Raw genomic sequence first — 10,723 nt, 5'->3', positions numbered from 1 at the left:
TGCTAACAAAACCCGACCACTGGCAAAGCTAACCAGTGAAACTGCCAAGTTTTAATTGACTGAGGAGTGCCATGCAGTTTTCAGCACACTGAAGCAGTATGCTACTGAGGACATCAGTTCTGGGTTATTCGAATCTAGCTCTTGATTATATTCTGGGCACAGATGTTTCTCTTAATGGGATTGGTGCAGTCTTGTCTCAAATTCAAGATGGCCAAGAACGGGTAATATCTTATTATAGTCGTGCTTTGTCGCCTACTGAGCAAAACTTCTGTGTAACTAGGAGAGAACGGCTAGCTGTTGTCAAAGCTGTAGCTCATTTTTGTCCATGTTTGTATGGTAAAGAGTTTAAAATTCGTACTGACCAACTTCACTTTTATGGTTATGCAGGAAGACTATTTTAAACGCTGATGGATTATCAAGAAGGCCATGTCATGGCTGCATCAAATCTGACCGGGCCACCAAGCAGTGAGGAGAATCAAGCCTGGGCCAAGTCTTAAATGAACTATCAGAGAGGGCACAAAATGAGAACTCTGTGCGTGCTAGAATTGCTGGAGAGAAGTTGATTGCACAAGAATGTACCAATATATTATTGGATGACAAGCACATCTATGGAGTTGTTGGCACAGACTGAAGTATTAGCTAAGAGCGGACCAGAATTCTCATTGGCTGCCAGCCTAATCATAACTAGTGGTGATGGTTGTTGCATGGTAAAAAAGTCCAGCACCAGTGATGGCTGCCAGAATGATCACGAGCAGACAACTTTAAATTACTCTGCTAATCAACATATGGATACAACCAACGCCACTTTGCAGTACAAAATTACAACAACTTAACACCATGCTCTCTTTAATGCGATTAAGAAAGGATTAAGTCCAATTAATTCATATGCTGGTTGGGAAATGATCTTGGGAGGTGAAAGTAGTGTGGAACACATACCTTTTTTCATGCCAGGATGATGAGGACTTTCCAGAGACTTGGCATGGTACTGGCCAGGAATGATTTCTGGAACAACGTCTGGTGAACAGCTGCGAGATATGCTAGCGAGCGATGTCTGGAGGTTTGCATCATTCTTGAAGTCATGGACCTCTCTTGGTTGGCCGTTTTTTGGCAAAAGGTTGCTATTGACCTATTGGGACCTTTGACCACTTGAAACAAATAGATTCTAGTGATGACAGGCCATTTTACTCGTTAGCTGGACGCTATGCCTCTACCTGATGCTACAGCTCCTATAGTTGCTTAAGCTTTATATAATCGAGCTCTTTGTCACTTTGGATTACCCAAAAAGCTTTACAGTGACCGAGAAACACAGTTCGAAGATGATTTCATGACAGAACTCTGTGTTATTTGCAGGATCAAAATGGCATATCATCCTCAATCTAATGGAAATAGGGCTTGGAAATAAGACATTGGTGATTCCCTTTACTGTCTTTCACTCAGTCTGATGGAAGCTAAAAACTGGAGCATTATGTCACCACAGATCATGAGGGCCTTAAGAGCAGCCCCACATACAGCAACAGAGGAAACAGCAAACTGTTCGATGCTACGGTGGAAATGTAGGCTACCTGACCATTTAATAGGTGGTACACATGATGTCGATGAGACTACACGAAGTGATTATGCCTCACAAATGCGAAATCAGTTAGATACTGCTTACCAGTTGATTCGCGCTCAATAAATGCGACCTCCTAGACTACTAGATCAGGAGGATGAAATCTTCAAAGAGGGTGATTTTGTGTTAGTGCAAAACAAGCAATTCACCCAAAAATCCAACGTTGATGGTCAAGGAACCATCATTGAATGTCATCTCAAGCTATTCACACTGGTATCTGATTGAGCCGGACAGCTGAAAAACCCAAGGACCAGCTTGGGTGTTGGCCAGCCAAATGATGATTCTTTCAGTAGTATGGTAGGGCAAATCAGGGCTGAGGAGGATCTAGCATCAGTAGATGCTGCCCTCATTCAGCATTTTGATAATCTCGATGTGAAAAGAACAAGTTCTGCTTCCTGAATGACCAAGGTGCCGTATCAGGAAACTTCCTAGGTTGAAGGATCATGTGTTGTATTGAGTTTTAATTAAAGACAAGTTATGATATGGACCCGCGCAGCTTCTAGGCCTCAAAAGAAGATATTGATATTTCTGATGACACCAAGTTAGGAGACTTAGTTAAGAAGTTTCGAATGTTTTTATCTACAGTTTCGAAGTCTGCTTTAGCGTCAACCCCTACTTAGGACATTCGACTTACTCTAACAAGCTGCAGTATCAAGACAACTACGTGTTGTTACATAAGGTTACAGCAGGGTTGTCAACGTTAGAGGTGGATCTATAATCCATCATTTATCAACTCTGATAAGCCAATATTCGAATACTGGCACTGCATCTAGGGGTGGAGAATGTGATGGATTTACTAAGTTGAGCTCTCCTAATTACTATATGCATTAAGCTATTCTCAGATTAGCTGTGTAATGCCGAAACCAGCTTGTGTGAAAAGTCCATGGACTAACACCCAGCACTTGCTATATAAGCAACTGTGCTGTAGTGTTAGGAACACAAAGAGCACAGAGCAAGGAACTGCGACCGTGACTGTGAATGTTCCTTATCTAGATAAAGTTCAGCATGGTAACGTTAATTTACCTCTGTGCAGCCTTTTGATATACCATATATCTTTGACATTCTTTGCATTTCCAAGTGTAATGCTTGATTGCATTGAATTGTATTTAGATGTTTACCTTTTCATGCTTATAGGGCTTGAGCAATAAAGAGCCATACTTACAGTATTTACCTGTCACCTCGCTTACAACAATTACAGTTGTGCATAAGAGCTATTACTTATTCAGTATAAGACAACTTGTACGCAGAACCCATTCGCAAGAGGCTAGTCAGCGCTGACTTCCGTAACAAATTTTTGCTCAAGTTTCTGAAAGCTAAATTTGTATTAAATATTTGCTTAGACCAGTACAGGTAACTTGGAAAAAACATGTTATATGCCATTATTTTGCATCTAAACATGGATCAGTGTTGAATTGGCTATTTTATTTATGACTATGTTGAGTTTGTGTGTTTTGCTCATATTGCGTGTGTGGGCTAATTAGATTAACCCTCCAATCCTATGATGAATGCATCAACTATCATGCTGTGATAGTTAATTTTTCATGCAATTTCAAAGCATTAAAACTGTGATTACTTAGTCTAAAATTGTCAGATTTTGTTCTAGATTTCTGCATTAGATATCTGACATATTTTCCTGTTAGAATATGGTATATATTTAGCTATTATTTTTTCTGAACACTATAAAATCGCAGACATGAGATGAGACTTCAAACAGACCTTCATGTATTTCAAATTTAGTAAGAAAGATATGCTTCCGAAAACGTGGCATCTCAATGAAAAATTGTCAGATTTTGTTCTAGATTTCTGCATTAGATATCTGACATATTTTCCTTTTAGAATATGGTATATATTTAGCTATTATTTTTTCTGAACACTATAAAATCGCAGACATGAGATGAGACTTCAAACAGACCTTCGTGTATTTCAAATTTAGTAAGAAAGATATGCTTCCGAAAACGTGGCATTTCAATGAAAAATTGTCAGATACTGCTTACAGATATGTTTAAAGTAAGCTCATAAAATTTTTAGCAAATTATTTATTAGATCAAGAGATACAGCAAAATTAGTACACATATGTCGAGCGCACAATTAGCAGAGTTATCACATCTTGCCAGACATGATTGACAGCACAATGAGTGATTAAAATATAATAATTTTGCTTATTCACCTATTTTCAGAGACTAGCAAGGAAATCCTAATCTACCATTATCTGAATCAGCTTCATCACCAGAGCTAATAGTAATGCTAGATGCGTTGACAAATCTACTTGCCAAAATTTACAATAGCGAACAAAATGGCTAAAAGCTGAAAACTACTAGTAGCGTATTGCTTTTTCTAATGTCATAGCATAATGACCAACAAGCACTAGAAACACAAGATATTATATTTCTAAAATGTCCAAACATCAAACAAAACAAGTATTTTTCCTATGACATCACTAAACATTCAGTAATGTTCGGTAATGTCATAACTGGACATTACTGAGTTTGGAGGTTAGGTGTGTCCAAACTCCACCTTCTTGAAATCCTGGCTATTTCGAGATCAAGGTGAAGAGAGGCTCCATCCTGGTATATCCAGGGACAGACTGGGAAAGGTTATATTAGTTCATATACTAGTGAAGGGGCTAATCCCAGGACTTCCTGTTTTTTAAACTCTATCGCTTTTCTCACTTCTGTGAAGACCTCCCTCATCTTCAATATTTTTAATCTCATTGGTATATTTGTCTTGTCTGTGAACATATCCTTCAAGAAATCTATTACTATCTCAATTTGTTTCTGAGGGTCTACAGCCACAAAGAACGGCTGTATTTTCTTTCTCACTTGCTTATATACTACAATATATATACTTATATATGTAACACTACATAATGTCTGTACATCATCAGCTTTTCATAACTGCCATTACTACTCGCAACTGCTGGGACCTTAGACATCAGTAGAGTCTGGGCACCACAAATCTTATTATACAAGCTCTTTTCTTCTTTGGGCCACACTTGAACTACCAATAAGGACATTTGATAACTCATATTGTGCTGCGCATTACCTGACTCCGTAAGGGTTGGTTCCACAGACTGTGCCTCCAACTCGTTCAATCCTGTGCCACCTCCGAAACTGCTCTTCTCAGTGCCATTGCCAGGACTTTTCTCTCTATCACTGTGACCACTGTTACCACCAACACTGTCACAGTGACCATCATCACTACCAATCTTGCCATCATCACTACCAATACTGTCATTTCTATTGACTAGCCCAAAACCTGTTGTTTGGGTCAATAATAACCTCTCAGCATCAGCTACCACTCCTTCCACCTTAGCCTTGCTCTCACTATTGGAAGCAGGCATGACAGGCTTCCCGTAGGAATGCGTCTCCTGGGTCGTACCCGACTGCAGAGACCTGGGTGTTGGTACATGCCCAAACCTACTTTCCTCAGGGTGCAGGCCTACCTTCAGCAATATTGCTCTGAACCTTGGTCAGCTGCTTTATTGCTACTCTGAATGCCTTGGCATTTTTCAGCTTTGTAGCAGCTGCTTTTCGCTCAGTCTGGCCGTATCCACCTCAAACCTCTTTTGCACTTATTCTCTTCAAATCTTGGCAATCTGTATTTAATAACCATCTCAGTCCATAATTCCATCATCGGAACCTCGACTAAAAAAGAGTATATCTTTCCCATTACGGGTACTAATCCAGCTTTTTTACTAGCATCACCATTTACTTCAACTTAACTCCTTTTTCTAGAAATACCGGTGAATCGGACTTTGTATAGCTTGGATTGCACTTCCTCGCTCAACACTCCGTGCACAAATTTGTCTTGGTTCTTGTAAGGAGCACCATCAACGGCATGGTGGGATATTCTGAAAGATACTTTGAAGTCCTTTTGTAAGTGACAGATATTGGTGCCTCTCCTTGCTTTATCAAAACCAAGACAAATCATGGACTACACCCTATTTTCCTTATAATCATCCCTTGTCATTCCTTGAATGCTATTTTTTCCACCACTGTCTTTTTGCTGGTTTTCCCAGAAGTATTAGGATTAGGTCTCACAGAAAAACTTAACTAGCGTAATACATTTAAATTCCTCAACAGACTCAAGCTTGCCGTTGTATAACACACTTACAGCAGTCAATATTTATAGCTGCTTCACCTCAGTTATGCCTAAAAAAATTGTTCTCAATCCTTTTACCACATGCACTTTGGCTTCCAAAGTCCTCTGTTTACTGCCCGATTGGATTACCGCCATTCTAACTATGATTAATTCAATACCATAAGCATTTTCTAAAGCCGTTAATGACTCTTCAACTTCAACCTACGGGCTGTTTTCTCAGTTCCTATTGAAACTTCAGCCATGATATTAATTGTCAACTCAACCTTCTCTCCATGATTTTCAAACACCGAACATTACTCTGACCTAGTTATTGGTCCTCGCCATACATATCCCTAGAGCCAGAACATCTAATGCTTATGCCTTTTTTTCTGTCTTCACTATCATTACTCCTTGGAAATAACTTTCTATCACTTCTACAGTCATAATACCTCTCCTCATGGTTTGGAAAAGGTCATGATTTCTTGAAAAATCTGTTTCAATTTTTGGAGATTTTTGATAAATTTGATTTTTTTGCTCAGGCAAATCATCTGTGAATTACATTGTGCATCAGAATGCTAATGAACCCACTTTTCAATATTAGTAACTTATATGCTTTAGTTTCACCACTTTTTATATTCTTGTATTTTTTGCATTCAGCAGTCATATAAAGTTAAGTGCAGACTACATGCAAGTTAGTCTAGTACAGCTACTAGCAGTTTCACACAGTGTATGGATGAAAGCCAAAGACATAAAACGACACTATGAAAAACAGTAGACGCTTTTGCAACGTAAATAATCTGTTCTAGTAACATTTACGTTATAGTGATTTTACGTTAGAAGAACAGTAACTACTTGTAATTTGCGTAATTCCTTTCAAGATTTTTCCAAACTTATCCCTTTAACCATAAAAAAGAAAAAACTAAACTTAGCTTTTTAATTTCTAGGCTGTATCGTAACTGTAGTACTATTAATTTGCATTTACATTTTGTCTCCTTTTTTCTGCTCAGTTTTGCTGGTTTTATAGATAATGATTGAGGTAATTTTACAACAAGTTGATAGGGAACTCGCATAATTGACGTTCATTTACAACAATTTGTTCATTTTTTCTAGACAGCAAAGTCTATTCTGCAAATTAAAACTAATGATGAATATTTTATATTTTTACATTAAAGCAAATTTTCCCCATTTTTCCCTTGCTTTCCCACTACCTTTTCGACTACCATACCTCTCATAACTGCTATTACAGCTACCACCTTGTCTACTGCTGCGACTACCACAACTCGTATCATAACATGTATCTATACCTCTATCCCTGTCATTTTGGGATATGCGATCACTTAGCCAAAAGAGAAATGTCTAATAGCGGGCAGCTCCCCATCTCATGATTCTACGCCTCAATTGTGGTAAACCTTTTCCTAAGTTGTTCTTGCTCTAGAGACATACCTCTTTCCTATCATTCTATTGACCTCCTACTGTCCCTATTGTTACTATGCTCTTGACTCATTGCTTTATACCTAGAAACATTTCTCTCATCACTATTATCTCCATAATTTTCTGTACCCCTTGGTGAATATCTACATGTACCTCAAGAAATCATGCCCTCTATCATTACCTCTAGGGCACTATGCACGACCACTTTCTTTTGACACCTTAGCTACCTCCTATTTCTAATACCTTTTGTTCTAAAGAATCTGTCAGAATTATTTGCCGTCTCATGAGCCCTCAATGCCTCACTCAACATCTTCTATATTAAATCAGCATTCTTCGTCGAGGCCTTACTCACTTCTTTATTTTCAAACCATTAACTGCTACTATTAAAGAAAATCTTAGTCCATCATCATCATCATTAGTCACTTTGGCTTATCTACTCAAATTTCAACTCTAACAATTTTCACCTTCACCAATTGCCTGTTTAGCTGTAAGAAATTTATGTTGCTTAACAAATATGCTCCTTGTCTACTATGATACTTTTGCAAAATCTCTATAGTATCTTTGTAAGTAGAATTTGTCCCATCTAGATCAAACACTAAACCTCGCGACACTTTCCTACCGCTGTGTCTAATATCTCTAACTAATGGAACTAATTATAATAGGTTAGTGCCTCGTAATAGGTGATCTACTAACACCTTCGCTTGTGTAACCTCTTCTCTCAACTGCGCTCTCGATACTATACAACTCTTCTCTCGATATTATGCACTCACTATACTCTTCATCTCCTCAACAAGTCTCTGTGACAAAACCATCGCCATGCTTGTCAAACACAAGCTTTGGATAACCGAACTCCATCGTCACTAATTGCACTTTATTTGCTTCGCAACACATTTTATTTTACACCTCCAATATAATTCATTTTACAATCCTGACACAATTTATCCTACATCTCTCCTTTTCCTCCTTTTAGTTCTCACCTTCTTCCATTTTACGAAAAATAAGCTGATTTAAATCCATTGACACTGCTGCTGCTTGACACTTCACAGCCCCGACACTTCACCTTTTCTGACACCCTACCTATTCCTCACCTACACAACTGTTAGGAGGTACCTCAAAAACAAAAAAAATCTATTCGTAATTTACCACTGGTAGCTATACTCGTTAATGACTGATCGCAAAACAAAAATTGATGATTCGGCCAGCGTTGCCATGTTGTGTAAATAGAGATACTCACATGTCTAGTCATAAAAAGGGCTGTATCGTCTTTTCTATTCACCTACATGTATATACTGTGTGAGACTATGTAATGTTAGTGCATCAGCTTGTAATTGAAGTGGATTTAAAACAATAAATAATGAAGACAATTTAATTTTTCTTACTGTCCAAATTATTGTCCAATGAATAAATTTTGAGGTAATACAAAAATGTGTTGTATAAAAGTTAATATAAAACTTTTCGACACAAACATTATTAAGCTATTTTTTTTAGTTAAACTTAATATCCATGCCTGATAATGGTGGTGAAGTTTTTTTTCACTTTTTATGGATTTTGTTCTACCTTCAATTTGCTTTTGTTTAGGTTTAAATTTTTGCAAGATTTAAAAATTTGTTCCATGGAATTTTAGCTTTGATTGATCAAACTTGCAATAGCAGGCTCTTTGAAGTTTCTATATTGATATATATTTAGCCTGAGTGTTTGACACTGTAGCCTGTTGACCTTAATGCAACCAAACTTTTGTATTCTTAGTTTTTAGCTCTTGGTAGTACAGTAAAGTAAATTTTCAATGAATATTCACCTGTATGAATTTCTCTGGATTTGGATAGCTTCATTACTATTTCTCAATAAAACAAAAATCTAATTTGGGTTTACAATTGAACATTAAAATAACTTGTTCTCAAATTAATTATGAGGAAAAGTATATAATTATGAATAATTTTTGTCTATATAAACTATCAAGTCCACAAGATCTTAGAATCTTGATCCGCATTCTGTAGAAATCATACTTGCTGGATGGTCTTATATTTTTCTCACTTGAAACTATACCCAAGGATAGTTTAAGCATATTTCTAGTTCTCTCTTTGTTGCTGTCTAGTCTTGAAAAAAACTTCTGATTGACCTTTGGTAGTTGTTCATAGTTATACATTTTATTGCATACAGAAAACTCTACGACTGAGTTAGAAATTCATTTTCAATTAAAGTTTCCTACAGCTATCTTAGAAAGAACCAGTTTTTACAGCTATCATAGAAAGAACCAGTTTTTACAGCTATCATAGAAAGAACCAGTTCTTACAGCTATCTTAGAAAGAACCAGCTCTTACAGCTATCTTAGAAAGAACCAGTTTTTATAGCTATCATAGAAAGAACCAGTTCTTACAGCTATCGTAGAAAGAACCAGTTTTTACAGCTATCATAGAAAGAACCAGTTCTTACAGCTATCATAGAAAGCACCAGTTTTTACAGCTATCGTAGAAAGAACCAATTTTTACAGCTATCATAGAAAGAACCAGTTCTTACAGCTATCATAGAAAGCACCAGTTCTTACAGCTATCGTAGAAAGAACCAGTTTTTACAGCTATCATAGAAAAAACCAGTTCTTACAGCTATCATAGAAAGAACCAGTTCCTACAGCTATCTTAGAAAGAACCAGTTCCTACAGCTATCTTAGAAAGAACCAGTTTTTACAGCTATCATAGAAAGAACCAGTTTTTACAGCTATCATAGAAAGAACCAGTTCCTACAGCTATCATAGAAAGAACCAGTTCTTACAGCTATCTTAGAAAGAACCAGTTCCTACAGCTATCTTAAAAAGAACCAATTCTTACAGCTATCATAGAAAGAACCAGTTTTTACAGCTATCGTAGAAAGCATAGGTAATAGTTGATGAGTTTATAAATTGGACTGTAAGAAAGCTTCTTACAGTGTTGAACATGCTTATTGGTTTTAGTGTAGTTATGTCTATCTCCGTCGAAGCTATCAATTTTTTTACTTTTTCACTTACAACATTCAGCTCTGCACACATCTTTAAAATGATCGAATATAAATTGTCTCTATCAGACCTCAGACCTCTATCTACATTTAGTGTCTCTCAGCTTTACAAACAAATAACAGAATGATGTTGAGTACCTTTACATATTGTGGCTTCATATCAACCAAGTGTTGTTCAAGTGATCATATCTCGGTACCATAAGAATCAGAATTACAAAATCTCGTTGCTCATTTTTGAATTTTCAAATGTCGTAATTTAGTCGATGTAGTTAATGATGTGGTTGTTGGTTGATGTATCTTGTGAGTTTGTAGAATCTATCTTCCTTCCATAATCTAAATCAATCTGTGTTATGTTGCCAAATCCGAATTCATCCTTAGATAAACTTATACATTTTGTGGTCAGCATTTACAAGAAGCCTTATTAATTTTTTAGAGGAGTTTATAAAATCCAGTTACATCATCAGTTGTAGTGCCTGACTTTTCTTAACGGTGGAGCTTGTAGGAGATCAAGAAATTTTAAGGTGATATTTAGTTCACACAGTACTCTTTCAACGACGGTCAACTTCCAACAGAATTTTTTTTAAATGTGTTTTCTCTTAGAACCTTAAGGAACACAGG

Source organism: Watersipora subatra, chromosome 1, assembly GCF_963576615.1.
Source record: "Watersipora subatra chromosome 1, tzWatSuba1.1, whole genome shotgun sequence".
In the NCBI taxonomy this organism is placed as follows: domain Eukaryota; kingdom Metazoa; phylum Bryozoa; class Gymnolaemata; order Cheilostomatida; family Watersiporidae; genus Watersipora; species Watersipora subatra.
The sequence above is the reverse complement of the archived record's forward strand: the minus strand, read 5'-3'. Positions refer to the sequence as shown.